Here is a 22,093-nt window from a genome sequence, read left to right on the forward strand (position 1 = left end):
GTGGTCTTTATGCAGGCCATCAACTTTGAAGTATTTTGGTTGAAACTGCTTGACTGGTGATCTGCCAACCATCTAATGTGTGTAGGAGCTTCCTGATGGCAGATGCATTGGGCATGTTGGATTTCAACTGCCCAATCCTCTTGTTCTCAGGGAGGGAAGCCACAGCTAGAACCAGAGTCTGACAGTGAATTCCTCCCCTCTTCCTACTGAGAACACTTACATGCGCAATTAACTAGATGTGCATATGTATGGGGGATCAGAAATGATAGTTATCAACCAAATGAGAGTTTAGCTTTCTTCAAGGGTTTATCCCATGATAAATATTTATCAACAAAAGCCTACAACTGAAGAGGGTGTGTACACCTAACACTCCACAAAATCACAAAACAATGAAGTATATTAGGAATAATTCACCTTTATTGGAAGATACTGATTAAAAGACTTCAAAAGCAGTATAAATGTGCTCTACATACACACACTGGAACCACACCATGATACCCACAGGATAGGTGATAAATATCAGATTACAGCGAGTGTGACTGCTGGGCCTGCCAGAATCCTGAGAATGGGGTTTCACCAGTCCTCTCTCTGAAGCAAACATCAGACCCTTTAGTCCAAGCAGCATAATAAACCCATTCTGAGCTGTGCTATGGGACACTCGGTCTTCTATATATCGACTAGTTGTACACTCGCCAGTGAGGCTGGACATTCAAGGGAGGCCGACATGATGGGTTTTGGAATACAGGGTCGGGAGGTAAGGGGTTATCAAGGAGCTAGTGGGGCGGGCAGTAAGGAGAGGCGGGGTATAGATAATAAAGGGGGGCGGGCGCATGCAGGGCGGCGCCATTTTAGTGGAAGCAGAGAGGAGTGCGGATCTCCCTCCCACCCTCCCTCTTTTTTGTTCTTGGGGTTGGTGATTGGTGGGTTTAAGTAAAAAAAAAGTTGACGGGTCAGGGAAGTGGTGATTGGGATGTTGCAGCAGTCGAGGCGGGGGAAGGTCATAGAAGCTGGTGGTATTGGATGGTATGAAAAATGGGAGGGCCTTCAGGATGGGGGCTGGACTCTCATAGTTGAGGCATTTGGTTGGTTCAGAGAGGCGTCCATCAGTTGGTGTCTCCGAGCTGGAGTTTTGCGGCTGGAGGCAAGATGGAATTGCCGTGTTGGGGTGTTTATACATATATGATTAGGAATTTGGGGCTTCTATGACCTCCCTCGTCTGGGGGTATGTCACTGTCATTGTTATATACATGTTTTGTATTGTTTTATTTTATTAATAAAACGGCTGCTGTGGACGATTTAATCCAACCCAGGCTGCGAGTGTTCTTTTGGGTAGAAGGGTTGAAGTATAGTTTATCTTCTTAAGTGAGGTGAGAGGCCCTGGGGAATAACCAATAACCCAATCATGTCCTCTTACAAAAGGTAGACAATTATGTGAAAGAACATACTGGTATTTTTCAGCTGTTGAGTGGAATATCTTCAATGTAGCACACACACTGTCCATCAGAAGGACACACTTGCTCTCCAGGTGTAAGGACAGATTTGTCATTGTTGTTATGCCTCTATCATGGCTGGGCAGGGTCGAGAAAAGTGGCTGGTACTAAGTGGGAGCTGGTATGGCCTCCCACAGCTCGACATACCCACTATAATTCACGGCAAAAACTTTATCTGGTGCACGGACTTACAACCGATGTGCCAAATTTATTAAGACGCCTATGCCTCTTTGGAGCATCTTGTTCCTTTGGAATATTTTCTAACACAAGCATATGAAACACCTGTCTTAAAGTTAACCTGTCATCGGGATTTTGTGTATAGAGCTGAGGTTGCTAGATGGCCACTAGCACATCCGCAATACCCAGTCCCCATAGCTCTGTGTGCTTTTTTGTGTGTATAAAACCCGATTTAATACATATGCAAATTAACCTGAGATGGGCCAGAGCTTGAAAATATGACTCTTCTCTGGTCATACAAGTAAGATATGACTCTTTTATGTTAATTTTCATATTTATCAAATCATTTTTTTTACACAATAAAAGCACACAGAGCTATGGGGACTGGGTATTGCTGATGTGCTAGCGGCCATCTAGCAACCCATGTCCTCAGCTCTATACCCAAAATCCCGGTGACAGGTTCCCTTTAAGGTCCTTTTACATGGACCAATGATCTGACAGATTGTTGAGGGATAAACATTTGTATGGGGATGTTAAACATTTTTGTAATGTACTTTATTAGGGAAATGTGTTTTTTATGTGTACTAGAAAACAGGGTATAAGTGTCATCTTAGTAAAGCTGTGACTGAGCACTGCTAAAGAGAGCCCGTCTTCAGTCTTCAGTTCTACTGAGAGCTGAAGACACCTGTGTGTAACAAAACAGATAGACAGGGTGATAGGCAGTGACAGTGGCGTAGCTAAAAATTAATGGGCCCCGCAGCAAAGCGACCCATTCCTTTCTTGCCACCCCCCATTCCTGTGGCTAGTAAAGATCGCTCTCTCAGGCCAGGGACGGCAGCTGTTCCATCCGTTTTATACACTGTCCATACTGTCGCTGTATATCATTTCATTGTGTAATACTGTTGCAGCTTCCCCTGCTTCCCTTATAGCTACGACCCTGGGCAGTGATAGAGCACATGTTCATTGGACTGGGGTAGTGACAAGAAGCCTCTGCATGTTACACAGATTTTAATTTTTTTTTGCACAACTGTGTTTTTTTATAGCATTTTTTTGGGGTGGTTTTTGCAAACAGTGGGGGTCATTTATTAAGACCGGCATTTTAGACGCTGGCAGTGGATCTGCCGAAGTTATGAAGAGGTGTCGGCCTCTCCATAACTTCAGCGCATCCAGCGCCGGTCTAAATGTAAGCCAGCTTCCATTACATCCTTACATTTAGACCATTTTCTACACCTAAAACAGGTGTAAAAAATGATGAATGAGACGGGTCTGCTGGCCCATCTCCTTCCCTTTTTTAGACCTTTCCACTGCAATCTGCACCTAATATAGGAGTATGTCTGGATAGTAAATGACCCCCAGTGTGTTTTCCCACTAGCATTTTGAAAGGTAGAATCTGATTGGTTGCTATAGGCAACTCAGCCAGTTCTACTTTACACCAGTTTAAAAAAGCCTCTCCTTAAGGACCCCTGCACACGAACGTGTGTGATCCGTGCCCGTGCTGCGGCGGGCCGCAATGCGAGATCGCTGGCCGTAGGTCAGCAGCATCAGATCGCGGACCCATTCACTTGAATGGGTCCGCGATCTGGCCGTTCCGCAAAAAGATATCTTTTTGCGGAACGGAATGCCCGCGGAATGGCACCCGTGTATTGCGGATCCGAAAATGCGGTCCGCAATACGGCAACGGGGTGCACACGTTCGTGTGCAGGGGGCCTAAATCTGTAAAATTTTTGATCAAAATGTAACAAAGAATGTGTTAGAATTGTAAATGCTTAAAGACTCTGCCTGGATTAATAGGAAAAGTGTTAATACAGGGTGACAGTATGTTCTTCAATGTGACCAGTAGATGTCACTATAGGGCAATCTATAAAGCAATAAAATATTGATTGTGGGTGCGCTGTAAAGAACAAAGTATTCCTGAAAATGAATTAAAAAAAATTTGCACAGATATCTCACTAATTGAATTTTTTTTTAACAGATATCTACATTACTTCGCAAAACTGTAAACAAAATGACTTTTATATAAAGAGAACTAAAATAAAAAAACTACAACTCTATTACCATTACTATAAACTTTTATACTTTAGTATACATTCTAGAGCAGGAGTACTCAAACTTTTTCTGTGGGGGATCTATTTTTGTGATCTATCAAGGGACCCCGAGCAATTGCATGCGGCATGTGGTGGATGCTGCAGCAAATTTTTTGCATGCTCCATTTTCACACACCCCGGTGGCCCTATAGCAGTCATTACCCATTGCGTTTGTACCACAGCCATGTGTTCTTCATGCATGACTGTGCTGCAATAGTGAAAGACACCCACTCCTGCTTATGGCCCTTGTCAAGCAAGTCTCTCCATGTTTGGCCAATGAGCATTTCACTAGGAAAGGGTAATGACAGGCAGATTGAAACTTGAACCAGCAGGAGATGCTGGTGACTTTATACTGAGATTTACCAGTCTATAGGGTACATGTATGCCAAGGGGACAGCAGTAGATCATATAATTGTCATGACCTATCGCTGACCCTTTCGTGCCTGGGTCAGAAGGTCGCAGTGGGTGGCTACTCGCTCGGTTTCAAGAGATCGCTCCATGACCTGGTGGTGGGAATGGATTCTGGGTTTTCCTGCTTTGGTTTGTGATCCTTTTTGTCCTATTTAGGAATCTGTAGCTTTCCCTTTCTGCTGTTCTCTGTCAGCCACTCCCAGCTACTATATATTCTCCCTTTCTGCTTCCCTTGTTGCTAGGTATAGACCTTCTTTCCAGATCTTCTACTCTGACCTCTGGTGGAGTTTGAGTTGCTGTGGAGCTGTTGGAACTGGTGCTGTCAGATCTCTGGTTTTCAGTTGTTTGTTGTCTCCCTTCTTGGATTGTTTCTGGTGTTTGTGTTGTTTGTCCTTTCCCTGTTGTTTCCCTAGGTGTCAGTGGTGAGGACTAGTGCTCCCACCGCCCTACTCACTATCTGGGGCTTATTTCAGGGTAAGCCAGGGACAAGGCACGTGATTGGCGTACAGGTTAGCAGCCCATCTAGGGACGTCAGGGCAGCCAGGTTCCAGTGCTATGTGAGTTAGGGGTCACCACTCTTCCCTCTCCCTAGTGAAAGGGTACTCCCTTTCCCTCCCCTCTGCGCTGCACGTCTGTTACCTGCCATATCAGATGTGATAGTAATATAGTGGAACAAGGAATGGAGGCTCGCAAATTAAAGTAAATAAAACTTTCCTAGAGTTCCCAGAAGTCAATAAGAACAATTCATCTACACAGAGAGGCAAAACTTAACTGGTACAACCAGAAGAACAAAGCAGAAATATGGTTTGATCTAGCCCATATAAGGTTCTTTGGGCATACAGTGGTTCTAGCTTCCTCACTTACAAATTTGTCAGCTTCCCCTATGACCCCTGGTGTGTGCTCCAGACACTTTCCCCTCAGGCCTGGCACACACAGGCTATGTGTGTCTCTCCATGCTCAGAATACTCATGGTGAGAACAGGACTGCCCTATAAACCTTCCCTCAACTCCTCCTAAGTGGGTCATTTAGTCATGCATTTCTGTGCCTACACTGAAATGACAGAATAGTGCATGCAAATCTAGTTTTGATAAATGACCTCTACATGTCTGGTGTATTCTTTTAGTATGCCTAGTAGTAGTACAGACCTATACAGGGAGTGCAGAATTATTAGGCAAGTTGTATTTTTGAGGATTAATTTTATTATTGAACAACAACCATGTTCTCAATGAACCCAAAAAACTCATTAATATCAAAGCTGAATATTTTTGGAAGTCGTTTTTAGTTTGTTTTTAGTTTTAGCTATTTTAGGGGGATATCTGTGTGTGCAGGTGACTATTACTGTACATAATTATTAGGCAACTTAACAAAAAACAAATATATACCCATTTCAATTATTTATTTTTACCAGTGAAACCAATATAACATCTCAACATTCACAAATATACATTTCTGACATTCAAAAACAAAACAAAAACAAATCAGTGACCAATATAGCCACCTTTCTTTGCAAGGACACTCAAAAGCCTGCCATCCATGGATTCTGTCAGTGTTTTGATCTGTTCACCATCAACATTGCGTGCAGCAGCAACGACAGCCTCCCAGACACTGTTCAGAGAGGTGTACTGTTTTCCCTCCTTGTAAATCTCACATTTGATGATGGACCACAGGTTCTCAATGGGGTTCAGATCAGGTGAACAAGGAGGCCATGTCATTAGATTTTCTTCTTTTATACCCTTTCTTGCCAGCCACGTTGTGGAGTACTTGGACGCGTGTGATGGAGCATTGTCCTGCATGAAAATCATGTTTTTCTTACCTTGCAGACTTCTTCCTGTACCACTGCTTGAAGAAGGTGTCTTCCAGAAACTGGCAGTAGGACTGGGAGTTGAGCTTGACTCCATCCTCAACCCAAAAAGGCCCCACAAGCTCATCTTTGATGATACCAGCCCAAACCAGTACTCCACCTCCACCTTGCTGGCGTCTGAGTCGGACTGGAGCTCTCTGCCCTTTACCAATCCAGCCATCTGGCCCATCAAGACTCACTCTCATTTCATCAGTCCATAAAACCTTAGAAAAATCAGTCTTGAGATATTTCTTGGCCCAGTCTTGACGTTTCAGCTTGTGTGTCTTGTTCAGTGGTGGTCGTCTTTCAGCCTTTCTTACCTTGGCCATGTCTCTGAGTATTGCACACCTTGTGCTTTTGGGCACTCCAGTGATGTTGCAGCTCTGAAATATGGCCAAACTGGTGGCAAGTGGCATCTTGGCAGCTGCACGCTTGACTTTTCTCAGTTCATGGGCAGTTATTTTGCGCCTTGGTTTTTCCACACGCTTCTTGCGACCCTGTTGACTATTTTGAATGAAACGCTTGATTGTTCGATGATCACGCTTCAGAAGCTTTGCAATTTTAAGAGTGCTGCATCGCTCTGCAAGATATCTCACTATTTTTGACTTTTCTGAGCCTGTCAAGTCCTTCTTTTGACCCATTTTGCCAAAGGAAAGGAAGTTGCCTAATAATTATGCACACCTGATATAGGGTGTTGATGTCATTAGACCACACCCCTTCTCATTACAGAGATGCACATCACCTAATATGCTTAATTGGTAGTAGGCTTTCGAGCCTATACAGCTTGGAGTAAGACAACATGCATAAAGAGGATGATGTGGTCAAAATACTCATTTGCCTAATAATTCTGCACGTAATGTAGCTGTAATATGCTTCCCTTATAGGATTCTACTTTCTTTCTAACATTATTATTCTTCATATGGTTTAAAAATGACAGCATGGCCACCATTATCATTTCCAAGAAGTGAACAACATTGAGTAATTGCACAAAAATGTATCCCTTTAGGTAACAAGTATAAATGGCTAAAATGAAACCCCCCAAGGCGTACAGCTACTGTAAAAAGAGCAATAAAAGACAAGAAGAGGGCATTTAAAAAATACAAACCTGAGGGGTCACCTGTAGCGTTTGAAGATTACAAAGGGCTTAATAAAGTCTGCAAAAAGGAGATAAAATTAGCAAAGATACAAAACGAACAGCAGGTAGGTCCACTAAATATTGGTAAGGGGGGGGGGGGGCGGGTAGTCACTGAAGATAAGGAAAAGGCAGAGTTCCTAATTAGGTTTTTTAGCTCTGTATATACAAAAGAAGAGAAAGGAGCTGATATCTGTGGCGCCGGGGCCGTCAGTACATCCAGTGATATACTCAATTGGCTAACTGTAGATATTGTCCAAGAGAAGTAAAATAGGGTAAATGTGAACAAGGCTCCGGGTCCAGATGGATTACACCCAAGAGTGCTTAAAGAGCTCAGTTCAGTCATTGCTGTGCCCCTGTTTATAATTTTTAAGGATTCTCTAGGGACTGGCACAGTGGTGCCCATATTCAAAAAAGCATCAAGGTCCTCCACAAGTAATTATAGACCAGTTTGTTTAACCTCTGTTGTGGGGAAAAATGTTTGAAGGACTCTTAAGGGACTATATACAGGAGTATGTGACTCTAAAGAATATTATAAGTGATAACCAGCATGGGTTTACCAAGGACAGAAGTTGTCAGACTAACCTGATTAGTTTTTATGAGGAGAGGAGTAGTAGCCTGGACAGAGGGGCGGCAGTGGCTGTAGTGTTTCTGGATTTTGCAAAGGCTTTTGATATTGTCCCTCATAGACACTTAAAGGGCTTCTGTCACTCCACTAAACTCCTTTTTTTTTTTTGTATATATAGGGCTATTACTCCGTTTGGTTCAGTAGTTATATTAAAAAACTGACTTTTATAATATGCAAATTACCTCTGTAGCAGCAGGTAGGGCAGCTACCTGCTGGTAGCAGCCACATCCTCCATTCATAATGACCCCCCCTCCTCATGTTGATTGACAGGGCCAGCGGACGCGCTCGTTCTCTGACTGGCCCTGTCTGTGTTTTTAATCTCGCACTCAGTGGAGGACGCTCGCTCGGCCGCTCTATCCTCAGTGCGCCTGTGCCGGGTGTACATGTGACGTCATCGGACAGAAGCCCTTTAATAAGTAAAGTATGGTCTATTGGCTTGGAAAGTATAGTTTGTAATTGGATTGAAAACTGGCTGAAGGACCGTGTCCAGAGAGTTGTGGTCAATGATTCCTATTCAGAATGGTCCCAGTTTATAAGTGGTGTACCCCAAGTTTCAGTGCTGGGCCCTTTATTATTTAATATATTTATTAATGATATTGAGGAGGGGATTAATAGCACCATATCTATTTTTGCAGATGACACTAAGCTGTGTAGAACTGTACAGTCTATGGAAGATGTCCATAAACTACAAGCTGACCTGAACACTCTGAGTGATTGGGCATCAACATGGCAAATGAGTTTTAATGTGGACAAATGTAAAGCTATGCATCTTGGTAGTAATAATCTCTGTGCTTCATATGTCCAAGGTGATATAGCACTGGGAGAGTCACTTAGCGAGAAGGATTTGGGTGTCTTTGTGGATGGTAGATTGAATTACAACATACAATGTCAATCAGCTGCTTCTAAGGCCACCAGGATATTGTCATGCATTAAACAAGGCATGGACTCGAGAGGCAGGGATGTAATACTACCACTCTACAAAGCGTTGGTGCGGCCTCATCTGGAATATGCAGTTCAGTTCTGGGCACCAGTCCATAAAAAAGGATGCACTACAGCTGGAAAAAAGTACAGAGGAGAGCGACTAAAATTTTAAGGGGCATGGAGGGTCTTAGTTATGAAGAAAGATTAAAATAATAGAATTTATTTAGTCTTGAGAAGAGACGTCTAAGTGGGGACATGATTAACCTATACAAGTATATAAATGGGCCATACAAAAAATACGGAGAAAAGCTGTTCCATGTAAAATGTGCTCAAAAGAAAAGGGGGCACTGCCTCCAATTGGAGAGGAAAAAGTTTAGTCTCCGGAAGCGTCAAAGCTTCTTTACTGTAAGAACTGTGAATCTGTGGAATAGACTTCCTCAGGACGTGGTCACAGCAGGAACAGTGGACAGTTTAAAAAAGGGTTTAGACGAATTCTTAAAAGTAAAAAACATAAATGCTTATGAAAACGTGTAGAAATCTGAGTCTCACTTCCTTCTGGGATTTGCGTCCCCACCTATCACTTGGTTGAACTTGATGGACGTTTGTCTTTTTTCAACCGTATTAACTATGTAACTGAGTAACTATGTAACAAATTAATGGCAAATTCAACAAAAAGGTGTAGTAACTCTTTCCTTCTAATAGCAGTTGTCTGCAGCAGAAAACATTATCTAATTCTACTTTAAACAGGTAAGCACAGTGTGAATAATGAAAAACACAACTCTGATCATTAGTCCCAAGGCTTTTTATCATGGAACACTATTGTTTGCCATTGATAGTCCTATCTAAGTTTACTTGAGGACTGGTTATCACTTCCTGCCATCATGCATAGTGTGTAGATACACAGGACCAAAACCAGGTATCATGGTGTGGGGTACCATTAGCTATCATGGCTGTACCTGTCTGGTATTTATGGAGGAAACACTGACCAGTCTTCGGTATGTCCAGGACATTGTGGAACCAATCCTACTGCCTATGAGACATGATGTTTCAACAAGAAAATACCTGCCCACACACTGCCTGCGCTACACAACATGCTCTTCAGGGTATTTATATCCCCTGGCTAGCTCAATCATTAGATCTCGCCCCCATCGAGAATATCTGGGACTGGATGGGGTGATGGATGGCTGAACTATGGGTCCAAGTTGAAAGAGCTTGGAATGACATACCACAGGAGGATACCCAGCATCTGTATGACCAGAGTAGTAGTCTGTATCACAGCAAGGGGAGATGCCATCCAGTATGTACAGTAAGTAATGTTACCCTGCCTCAAAATACACCCTGCAAAAAAAACTCAAATAAAGGGCGCACCACCTGGTTTGTGTGATCATTGACCAGGCGCTACTAGCAGTTTACGCTTTGTCAATCTCAGCTCAATTGCATTACATTTTCCACCACTATATATAAAATGGTAATGGCATTTGTTATAGACCACATTGTGATAAATGTACAATGAGTACAACACATTTTATACAGTAAAACATATCTGATATAAAATTGTCTTGTTATCTTGACGATTTTGCTCTCTTGTTGACCTACCATCTGCTATGCAGTAGGTGGAATTTTTATCATAGCCTTTTAAACCTTAATTGACTTGAAGGCCTGTAATATAGAAATCTTGTCTTTAAGCCTCCATGACTTTATCATCCATAATAATAAAGCAACACATAATGCAGATAGAAAACAACATACATTGGATGGTGAGATATCATGGTTGATGTAGTCCTGCAGTATCTACTCACAAATCTACTCACACCAAAGAATACATCAGTAAATAGTAATAATCCACTTGACAACGTTTTTGCCCGTTATCAAGTAACAAAACTTTTTATGTTGTGTTCCTTGATGTCCCTTGATTCCTATCCAACACAATCAGAAGGAAACCATTCTCAGCGGGAGAGCATAGGGTCTGGAACAGCCGCCCAATCAATTCCAGGAAACAGCTTAACACACGGCACTCCAAGAAATGACTTAACAACTGATTCTTTTATGTGAACATTTGGACAACTAACTGGGTTCTAGTCTCGCCCTCTTTTAACTCTACAAATATATTTTAAAGCATCTACACTATAAACCTTGACAGTGATACCACACCATCTATTATGGTGAAACATTTGCTGATTTTGCCTGTAAGGCTACTTTCACACGTTTTGTGCGAATCCATCATGGTGGTGCCATTGAAAAGATTTGGCTCAGTTTCATCAGACGGACACAAAAACGCTGCAAGCAGCGTTTTGGTGTCCGTCTCTAAAGCGGAATGGAGACTGAACGGAGGCAAACTGATGCATTCTGAGCGGATCCTTTTCCATTCAAAATGCATTCGAATGCAAACGTATCCGTTTTGAACCGCTTGTGAGAGCCCTGAACAGATCTCACAAACGGAAAGCCAAAACACAATTGTGAAAGTAGACTAATACTGTAGTTTGTACCCATATTCCCATGGTTATTGTGTTTTATTATGTATATTAGTAATGCAGTCTTGGCAAATTCTAATATTAGAGCAAGATTACAGCTAGTGATATAAATTGAGAATATATTTTTCCATAGTTTTTTTTTTTTTTTTTTACATTTTCTCCAGTGTTGCAGCATTTGTGTATGCAAGGTCACTCTTAATTATCTAAATAGGACAACATTGCATTCAGCTGTTCCTATATCTTCAATTCATTGTAAACCTAGGTCAAATGCTTATTTTCTGCAGTGTAATCCACATTCTAAATGTCATGATCATCCTCCCTCTGCTTCAATATAAAAAATTCAACCATGTGGACCTGGTCACATATTCTTCTTCTGCTGATATAAAATCTTCTTTAGAAGTTGCATTTTACTTGGGCAAGTGGATTTTTGTTGACATTAAAGTAAATGACGAAGCACTAATGTAGCTTTTCTGCCACCACAGGGGCAGATTTATCTTCGAATTACAATTTATCATTGTTTTGACTGCATTATTTTACATCAATGCAAAAACACTGATCTTCATTGTAATTTTCACAATTTTTTGGTTCTTACTTTCTTATTTACACTGACGAGCAAAAGGGTAACAATGTTTTGAGCTTTTTACTTTCAGGCTCCATATCTCACCATCCACTACAGTTTTGAATGTAAGACTACCATAATTTTACAATCATCGTGGCTATATCATACCTAAATTGAACTTGCAACTATTTAGCATATGATTAGTTATGCATATTTTTGTCATATAACTGCATTGTTAATGTTTTGCTCCTAGTGCTAGAACAATCAGTGTGTTATTAGGTTGATTCCCAAGTGAAAGGTCACTTGAATCCAGGAGTAGCCATGCAAAAGATTTCCCAAGAAAAGAGAATCAGCATCATCCAGCTCATTGATAGCGGTATCTCGGCCAAGAAAATTGCCAAACTGCATCATGTGAGTGCCATGACATTTGGAAGAATACAAAATGAAGCTGTCCATTCATTCCAAAGCCAAGAGGTGGATGTCAAGGCAAAATATAGGAGTCAACAAGTCTATTAGTTCTAGCGCGACAAACATGGCAGTGGAGGTGGCTCGAATGCTTAGTAATAATGAGGTCACTGATGTCCATGCAAGCACCGTGCAATACAAATTACACAAGTCTGGAATGGTGGTCCAAAAAAGGTGAAGAAGCCTCAACTTCAATATCGTCATAAGAAGCGTCAACTCGAGCTTGCAAAAAAAAAGTACGAACAGCGGACAGTAGAAGTTTGAAAACAGGTAATTTGGAGTGATGAGATAAAACTCAATAGACTGTTTTGATCTGACCATGTGAATGTGATGTCATGGCTCTCTGGTCACGTGACGGGTCATGTGCCGGATGGGATGCGGCTTATGTGCAATGCGGCTGCCTTTAAAGGCCTATTTGCACGCCTTTACATGCGCTGCCGCCACAAGCCCGGCTAGATGACTATCAGCTTCAGAGAAAGTAGAGGGCTGTGCCATGAGGAAAAAGTACTCCATTAGATTGACCAGATGGAGCCTCTGCTGTTGTTGCTAAGCTAAGTTTCACTAGTTTTTTGCACTTTATCTAGTTTATTTTTTGTTATTTCATTGCTGTATTTTATTAATTCAAGTCCCCTGATGAGTTGACCTCATGCCAATGAAACACGTTGGTGAGAGTGGTACTGGGATATAGCTATATACTGCTTGCTATCGTGTGCATATCTATATGTTTGTGTTTGGGCAGGACTATATATACCTGCTTAATTGCTTTATGTAGCTTTTCTCAGTGTATCCTTTATTGTGCCAGGTGTTAGTTCCCTTGTTTGCTCCCTTCCACGACGAAGCTGGGTAATCAAATGGCGAGGCATAGGGACACCTAGGGATGTTTAGGGTCAGCTTGTTGATCCCCAGGTGGAGCACTACTAGAGGAGGGTTTACTAGTTGAAATAGACCTAGTTTTCCCTTCCCCTCCCACCTCCTGCTCCCTCTTAGTTCTCTTGGCACTAATATAGCATTATTGTATTCATTCACCACTGAGTGGTTTGTGACAAGTGTGTTGCACCCTGGCGGGTGACCTTCTGCTTCCTTTTTGGGTATTTTAATGATGCATTAAAAGTTAAGTCTTAATTGAGGTTACCCACCAGTTCCGTTCAGTTTTGTCAGTGTAGCACCAACATATTCCACAAGGCTTTACAGACATTATCATCACTTGCTGTCACCAGTGGAGCTCACAATCTATGTTCTCTACCAGTAAAACACACAAACACGGAAAAACATACAAACTCCATGCAGATGTTGTCACTGCTAAGATTTGAACCTAGGGCCCCAGCACTGCAAGGCACCAGGGAAAACCACTAACAACAGTGCCGCTATGAGTTTAGAAGTAGAGATGAATGAATGTAATGAACAAATGAAAGAAAGGTGTCTTGGCGGCATCACCTACTTCACTATGAGATCACTTTCCCAGCATCAAGAGAAGAAAGAGAACAGGGACGCTAATGAGCATGTTAGGCCTCCACTAAATGCAGAAAAAGTGGAATTTCAGCCATAGAAGAATCAGCAGGTGGAGTTACCAGAAAATGTGACATGTATAAAAATTTTTTTTAGAATAATGATAGAATAGTATGCAATATTTTTATTGCATGTGTTTTAAATGCTTTAGTCATTGCATTTCAATATTTTTCATGGGATAACCTCTTTAACACCATGTATATAATATGTAATAAACTTACCTGTCCTGGCTCCAGCGGCGCAGTCCTCAGCCTCAGCACAGCCGCGCTGGCAGAGTAGCGCTGCTGAGCCATACCCCCTGGTGACGCGACCACATCCTTAATGCCAGTATGCAATGCTCTGTTTCTCCCTGCAGCGGGCATGTGCTGGGGGAGATTAAAAGTGGGCTGATTAGCTCAGCTGCTCTATTACTGTGTTCTTGTGTTTCTGACCAACGGAGCTCAGAGTCAGGGACCTATCAGGTTCTGATTAGGGACTCAGCACTCTAATTAAATCCCTTTCTGGCCATACACCATTGCCAGTGATAGTTTTGTTTGGCTCACTAGCTAGGTTCCATGTTCCTCATTCCTGTATCACGTATTGATAGCCTGTGTTTCTGACCTTGGATCATCTTCTGTGCACTCTCCATCTCCTGTTCTGGTACTGCATAGCCCGTTCGGTTCTGACCCATTTGATGACTCTGGTATTGTGTTTGTTTGTCTGTCTCTGCACTTAAGTAGCATAGGGACTATCGACTAGTTGCAGTCTGGCCATCTATGGCTTGTACTTTAAGTAGTTAGGGACAATGGGGGGCAGCACTGTGCTAATATTTTAGGCAGGTGTGGAAAATTTCTGCAAAGTAAGAATGTTTTCAAAAACAAAAGTGTAAATTGTTAATAGAAGAACATGGAGTCCTGAAAAGTAAATTTTGCCCCCACAAAGCCCTGATCTCAACATCATTGTGTCTTTCTGGGATTACATGAAGAGACAGGAGGATCTTAGCAAGCCTACATCCACAGAAGATCTGTGGTTAGTTGTCTTAAGATGTTTGAAACAACATCCCTGGCGAGTTCCTTCAAAAACTGTGTGCAAGTGTATCTCGAAGAATTGATGCTGTTTTGAAGACAAAAGGTGGTCACACTGAATATTGGTTTAATTTAGATTTCTCTTGTTCATTAACTTTGCATTTTGTTAACTGATTAAAGTAAGAGTTTATATTTTTTAATGCATTTTTACTTTATGGTGAAGGGGAATAAACTTTTTGACTGTGTTAGAACAAATGTGTGTCACGGACGTTGTGTTGTTTCTAGTACTGGCCTTAGTTTGTATTAGGCCTTAGTGAGACTCCCGTTTATCCTTCCTTTTGGAGGAACAGGATGTCTCATTCCTGTCACTAGTACCAGGGTCCTTTAGGGTTAGATAGGACTTTAGGTATTTCTGTGTATGAACTCACCTACCTCTGGGGTTTGTTCATACTGGTAGTCAGTCAGGGCTTTGATTGGCGTTTTCACTAGGAGGTGTCCATCTTCCTTCCCTAGTTATCAGGCCTTATTTCCTTTTCCCTTTCCCTCCTATGTTCAGTGTGGGGGTTTCCCTCCCACACTAGAGCGTGACAACGTGTAAGTGGAAATGATGGGAAATGATGGGACCAGGAGAAATAATCGAGTCAATGGTGGACAATTCAGATTTAAAGTACATTAGTAAGTTTAATTAATTTACTTGTGGATAACAACCAGATATAACTTTTTATATCCCCAGTATTTGTACAACTTAGATGGTTGGGGTAGAGACGTTTCAAAGTGACATCTATTATGGCATGTCTTATAGAGACCCCCTCAGCCAGCAAGCACTTCAGTGATATCCACATCACAATTACAGCACTTGTAATTGACTCAGGAGAGATGTAAATTCCAAAATACGTCCTGCCTAAAAAACATATTCCAAAATACGTCCTGTCTGTGCCACATTAAATGTCAATCAGCCATTCTAAAGTTGTTTGTCTGTAGAGGTTAAATAGAGGTTAAATATAGAGGTTAAATAGCTGTATGGATAATTGTATTCACATTATGTTAGCAGTAATAATGTTTTTTGAAAACATCTTCTAAGTTCACCCTATTTTCATGCAATGACCCCCTTGAGACAAAATCACTCATGAGGCAAAATCCCCTATGAGGCAAAATTTTTCATATTAAGAAAAAATATATTTCTCTGCTCCAAAAATGAAACCTTGGGTCAACAACCCATCTCCAAAAGTCTGCATCTAAAGTTTCTTGTAATATTATAACATTCAAGGAAAAGCTAATTTAAAACCTTTTAATAGTCTTTCCACCGTCCTTCTGTTCCTACAGTAAAGATTCCTCTTCTATGTTGGTGAAAAAAACAGGGGTGCCCGCAAACTTCTTTGACTTAGTCAGGGTATTTAAGGATAAGATGAAAGGGTATACTCTGTAGTAACATTGTGATGTGCAGGAAAGGACTTTAGTCAAGATGACACAATAAAATCACTCTGCAATAGAGTAATACTGTATGATTCGATACAACACATTATGAATCAATTACAAAGCAACTTTTCTTTTTGGCAACACTACTTTTGAAATGTCTCTTATTAATTATATACCGTAGGTCAAAATTTATGATACATGAAGAAGAAAAAAGAAAACAGCATTACATCTAAATAAATCACCACTTAAAACATTTTGTAACAAGTTTTCATGGCATCCTACAGACCCTGAGAATGGCCTGCAAAATGTTATTAAGGGGTTAGAGATTAATGAATTGATTCTAAACTGATTGAATTAGTTACAAATTTCCCAAAAACTTGGGTTTCTAAGAAGTTCACATTTTTGTGGATTTGTCCAGCAAACATAAAGCCACAAAATAGTGACTCTATTTTACAGATCAGAAGACAGAGAAGAAAGCATCTTCCACTAAAAGGGATATTATTATTTTTTTTTCTTTAATATTTTTTTTTTAACAGTTTAGTGTGTTTTAAATGGTTGTTTGTTGTTAGAATTAAAGGGGTTCTGCAGTCTCTGGATAGATCATCAGCATCTGATCGGCGGGGGTCCGACACCCGGGACCCCTGCCGATCAGCTGTTTGATAAGGAAGAGACACTGGCAGTAGTGCCGCGGCCTTCTCGCTGTTTACTGCAAACCCAGTGACGTCACGACTAGTATCAATGGCTTGGGCGGGGCTAAGCTCCATTCAAGTGAACAGAGCTTAGCCCCAACCAGGCAAGCTGATACTAGTCGTGACATCACTAGTCCTGCAGTAAACGGCGAGAAGGCCGCGGCACTACTGCCAGCGTTGCTGCCTTCTGAAACAGCTGATCAGCAGGGGTTCCGGGTGTCAGACCCCCGCTGATCAGATGCTGATGATCTATCCAGAGGATAGCTTATCAGTTAAAAAAAAACTGCAGAACCCCTTTAATTTAACCATAGCAGTATATGTTGTCTTGGTGTTAAAGAACTTGCAGGGGGGTGGATACAATCCTAGGAGACCTCAGAGTGTCATACACAAATTTTCATGGCAAGTGGGGTACTTTCAATTTGGACTGAATCAAAGCTGATGGCTGATTTGACTAAATCTGACCCGAAACATTTTTGGGAAAATTTGCTAATCTCCAGTTAGCATACATATGTTTTTTGTTACATGTTTACATTGCTTTAATAAAGTCTTCATGATCAGGCATTGTAATGTGTCATGTATGTTTTATGCCAATGCCTTAATTAATGATCAAGTTTTTAGGTATGTCAGTAGTATCTGAATTTAGGGGGCTTCTCCGAAAATGATTTAAAATACCCACAAGCAACCTGCCTAGGGGAACAAGGGGGTGGACCCTCACTACAAACTACGGTCTGGCACTTGGATATACTACACATTGGTGAGCGGTTCTGTCAGGCTGCTCAGTTATGATGGCGTGTCATAGGTAGGACCACATTACCATCTATTGTAGAGCAATGTAGTATATAGTGAGGCCCAGTCCCCTCACCCCTGAGGCAGCTCAGCAAGTGGTGGCAACCAGTCCTGCTCACCCTCTAGGACAACCATTATGATGTGATTAAAAATGGATGTGAAATGATTTATTTTATAAATGGGCCATCAGAGTTATTGCCACTGCTCAGGTCAACAGGTCTCCATACAGTACATTGAATGCATTTGGGCTATGGGTCTTCTTGGCTCATTACCGGCTAATATTAAATATAGAATGGCTAATTAACACCGAATATCCACAACATTTTGAATCATAAACTTTAAGGGGTTAACCCATGAATGATGTAAAATTAAAAACTGCACTTTATATAGTAGAAGACAATGTCATTCTAACAAAGCTATAAACAGCCCTGTGCCTCATATGGATCCAGTGATTTTACAATTCATTGCTTTAATCACTCTGCTAGATTTATTTAAAGCTAGCAGCTCAGCAGACATGTTCCTTCTAAGAGGGCAAGTCCTTTCGCAGGGGCTATGTCCTTTCAGCTTCAGTTGTCTCCCTGTATCTGTCACAGCTTCTAATAGAAGATATGACTGGTGGAAGTTGAAGAGTGGAACTGAGCATGCTTTCCTACCTCAGCTAGGTGGACATTGAAAAAAGAAAGTGAACAAACAGCAGGTGGCGCTCTACAGAGAAATTTTTATTAAATACCTCATTGGCTATACTACATTTTTAATGATGTTCAATTACAAAAGTATTCAGATCCACATGCTGCTTTGAAAAAATGTTGACTATATTTTGTGGGACAACCCCTTTAACTACCTTCATGTAACCAAACAACCTGTGGCAACAATTATGGAATCACCACACTTGCAGAATGGTCACACAACATTTTTCCTTGTTAGCAAATATACAATTTACAGATATTACACAAGATAATCTTGACGTCATAGCTAAATATTTTGGCTTCAAGAAACATACCTCAAATGAAAGTAAATTGGTTTGATTAATAGCATATGATTTCCCTGATCAAGTACAGGGAAACTTTATGGAATCACTCAATGTTGAGAAATAAAATGATGGACTCACTCAGTAATTTGAATTTCTAAAACAAATACTGGTCCAAGGTCTAAAAATGAACATGGCCTCAGCAAGAAAGAGGCCAACTGAAACAATGGAAAGGATATAAAAATTCTTCAAGATAAAAATCCAACACGGAGTGTGGCAAAAGATTGGTAGACTATAAAAAGAAAACATAAAGGCAGACCAAGGAAAACGTCAAAGCACCAAAAAAGAAAACTCAAGGTAATATATGGGAATAGAAAATGTATAGCTTAACAAATGGAAAGCAAATGGGTGGAAACAGGCATCAATTGTTTGACACAACAGTAAGGATGAGGCCACAAGGTTTCCTGATGCAGATTTTGAAATCAAAAGGAGGAGAGAATAAAAAAAGAGTGATATCTGTCCTTTATATTTTCTCTCTGTCTATGATCCACTCCTGGTTCTGGCTTCCAAAACTGTATAAAAAAGCCAGAAAGTTTGGAAATCCTCTCAATGAAATTGGATTTTCATGTAAAAAAGTCAAATGAAAACCAGTGATAGCACCTTATTAGATGAAAATAAGGTTACAGCAGACTTAAAAGATGCATGCAGTCTCCTCTGTATACGGTAATTTTAAATTTGTGTGTTTTTGTAGCTTCAATAAAATGTCAATATTTTTCTATGATTTTTAGAGTATTTGCGATTGTCTTAAATTGACATTATTTTTTGTGAAGTATGAATGATTGGATAAAAGTGATATTTATGGATCATAAACTTGCATTGGCCAATGAATTGAAGCTAGGATTTTTGTTTGGTGTTGTTCTATTCAAATATGTAAAGATGGCTGTATTGGGGTGGCAGGGCAGGTAAAGAACCAGGGGAGCTGGCAATCAGTACCATAGTACTGATTGTAGTCACTGCCCAGTTGAACATAGAAGAAATTTTGGACACTTTTCTCATTCCATCAATACCAATCAGATGTTTCCTTGCACAGCAATGCTCCTGACTACCTGGCTGTGCAGGGTGCTGCAGCCCACCCAGAATAAACATAGACGGGTGCGAGGGGAAAGACTGAGAAGGGGCTGGAGGTCTGACTTGGTCCTGCAGCGCATTCATTCTGAAGAATAACGGAGGTTTGATTCCCACCGATCATGCAGTAATAGTGTATCCAAGTGATGAGAATACTTCTTTAATGCTTTTAATTGTTTTGGTAGTAATATATGATAATTTGCTTTTATGAAGTATGATGAGTAAAGTAAAATATATTCATTGCTATGCAAATTGTGACCTGAAGTGGGTGATATACATTATACAGTATATTAAAGTTTTCTGCATACGGGGAATGGGGTCTAAAAAACTAAAAATGCTTCTGAAAAGGGTTGTTTCTGCAGCTATAGAAAGTACAAACAAAAATGCAGCACTCCTCAGTGGGTGGTATGCAAAAAAAAGCTGGCGGTTTAAGCAGTGTTAGGCTCTATGAGAAGGCAAAATGCATAGATGGTCGGCACTGCTGGACACTAAGGCTCTATGGTTGAGAATACTGACACTTCTTATGATACGGTGGTGGTGTTCAACAGGGAGAATAGTAATATATGCAAAGGATTAAAAGAGAAAAAGTTGTGACACTCACCAGTGTAAAATCCTTGTTTTACTTCTTCATCTTAAAAGTGGTTACATGGGTGACAAGGACGTGGAGAATGTATTCACGCTCAGTGTTAGGCTCTAGCTTCAAGGCTCTAGCAAAATCAAATGATAGGAATATCCTCAGAACTCCATGTTGTCCTCAATGATTAAATGTGACTTTTATTCACTAAGCATAACAAAATTTCGACTAGAGATTCATTTTCAAGCTTGAAAAAGACTGTACTTGAAATGTCACTATGCTTGGAGATTATTAAAGACAACATAGAGTGCTGAGGATATCCTAACATTTGTTGTTTCTGCAGCTCCATTCCGATGTTCAGGATAATTACTGAAGTTTCTGCAACAAATCTAACCATCTACGTTATGGGGGTTAAGCTGTCCAGACCCATTAGATAGGGGCCATCATGAGTTGTATTTGGCAGGCCATTGATGTGTACGGGACCTTCTGAATGTCCTCCAAAGGCAGATGCTGGGAGAAAGAGGGATCAGGAATGTTGGATTTTAATATACCTAATCCCTTGTTCCCATGGGAGAGCAGTCACTGCCAGAGGTGTTTAACAGCAGCTTATCCCTCTGTCCCCATTGACGTAAACATGCAGGCCTAGCCGAACTGAGCATGTAGTATATGCTTATAGTAGAGTCGAGAGAAATCCCTAAAAATGTCCAGCCAAAAGCTATCTCATACATATGATTGGCTTTAGTCACAGTGTAGCAAATATACTTTACTTAGTTTGTCTTCATTTATTTTACTTCAGGAACTCAATTTTTAAAAAGTTATTAGGGTACGGTCACACAGTCAGGTTTCTGCATGCAGTTTTGGAAGCCAAAATCAGGAGTAGATCATAAAAGGAGAGAAGGTACAAAGGACTCACTCCTGGTTTTAGATTCAAGAAACCTGACTGTGTGGCCATACCATTACAGGGACCATTCATGTAAATACCAGTTGTGACAGGGTGTGTCGGCCCTTTAGGTTCTGTTATTCATACACTGTATAAATAACCACTAATAAAATAATTACTAAAATATTTCCATACTTCCATATATCGTATTTTTCGCCCTATAAGACGTGCCTGACCATAAGATGCACTTATGTTTTAGAGGAGGTAAATAAGAAAAAAAAATTTTTCATCAGACCTTCAATCCTCATCAGAAAGGATGAGCGAAGTTTTGAAAAATTTGATTCGGCAGCTTTGCCGACCTTCATCAAGAAACTTGATTTGTTACAAATTACTTCGTCACAAATCGCTTTTCATTGTATGGAGCAGACGCAATGATGAGGAATGGTGATCACACTGCCCCCCGTCATTTAACCCCTCAGATGCCACGTCCAACTTTGATCGTGGCATCTGAGACTCACAATCAGGTGCCCAAGGGTCATTCCGGCGTTAAAATTTACTCATTCATCCACTTACTCATTCATCCACTTGCTCTTATTTTGATTGATGTCATCACTAGTGGTGATGTCATCACTGATGACGTCACCTCGTAGCCAGCGTGATCATATCGTGATGTCTTCACGCTAGCTGCAGGCCTTTTGGCGGGTTTTACTTGATCAAGTGGATGAAGTGAGTGTAATTTTTTATTTTCATTCACTTTGGATTGAATTCCTCTTTGTATGCTTCAATTTACTCATCAGACCTCAAATCAGACTCCTAAATCAGACTCCTCAATCCTCATTAGACCTCAAATAAGACTCTCAAATCAGACCCTCAATCTGCAAACCAGACCTCACATTTGACCACCAATCTTTATCAGACACCTAAATCAGACCCCCATTCCTCATCAGACCTTTTTCAGACTACCAATC

At 40.9% G+C, this 22,093-nt stretch overlaps 1 protein-coding gene across 3 annotated transcripts in view; it reads right to left on the reverse strand.

Annotated features, from left to right (window-relative positions):
• RSPO1 (R-spondin 1) overlaps positions 1–22,093 on the reverse strand; it is a 181,257-nt gene that overhangs the window by 50,972 nt on the left and 108,192 nt on the right. The window lies entirely within an intron of this gene.

Source organism: Bufo gargarizans, chromosome 3 (genome assembly GCF_014858855.1).
Source record: "Bufo gargarizans isolate SCDJY-AF-19 chromosome 3, ASM1485885v1, whole genome shotgun sequence".
Taxonomy (NCBI): domain Eukaryota; kingdom Metazoa; phylum Chordata; class Amphibia; order Anura; family Bufonidae; genus Bufo; species Bufo gargarizans.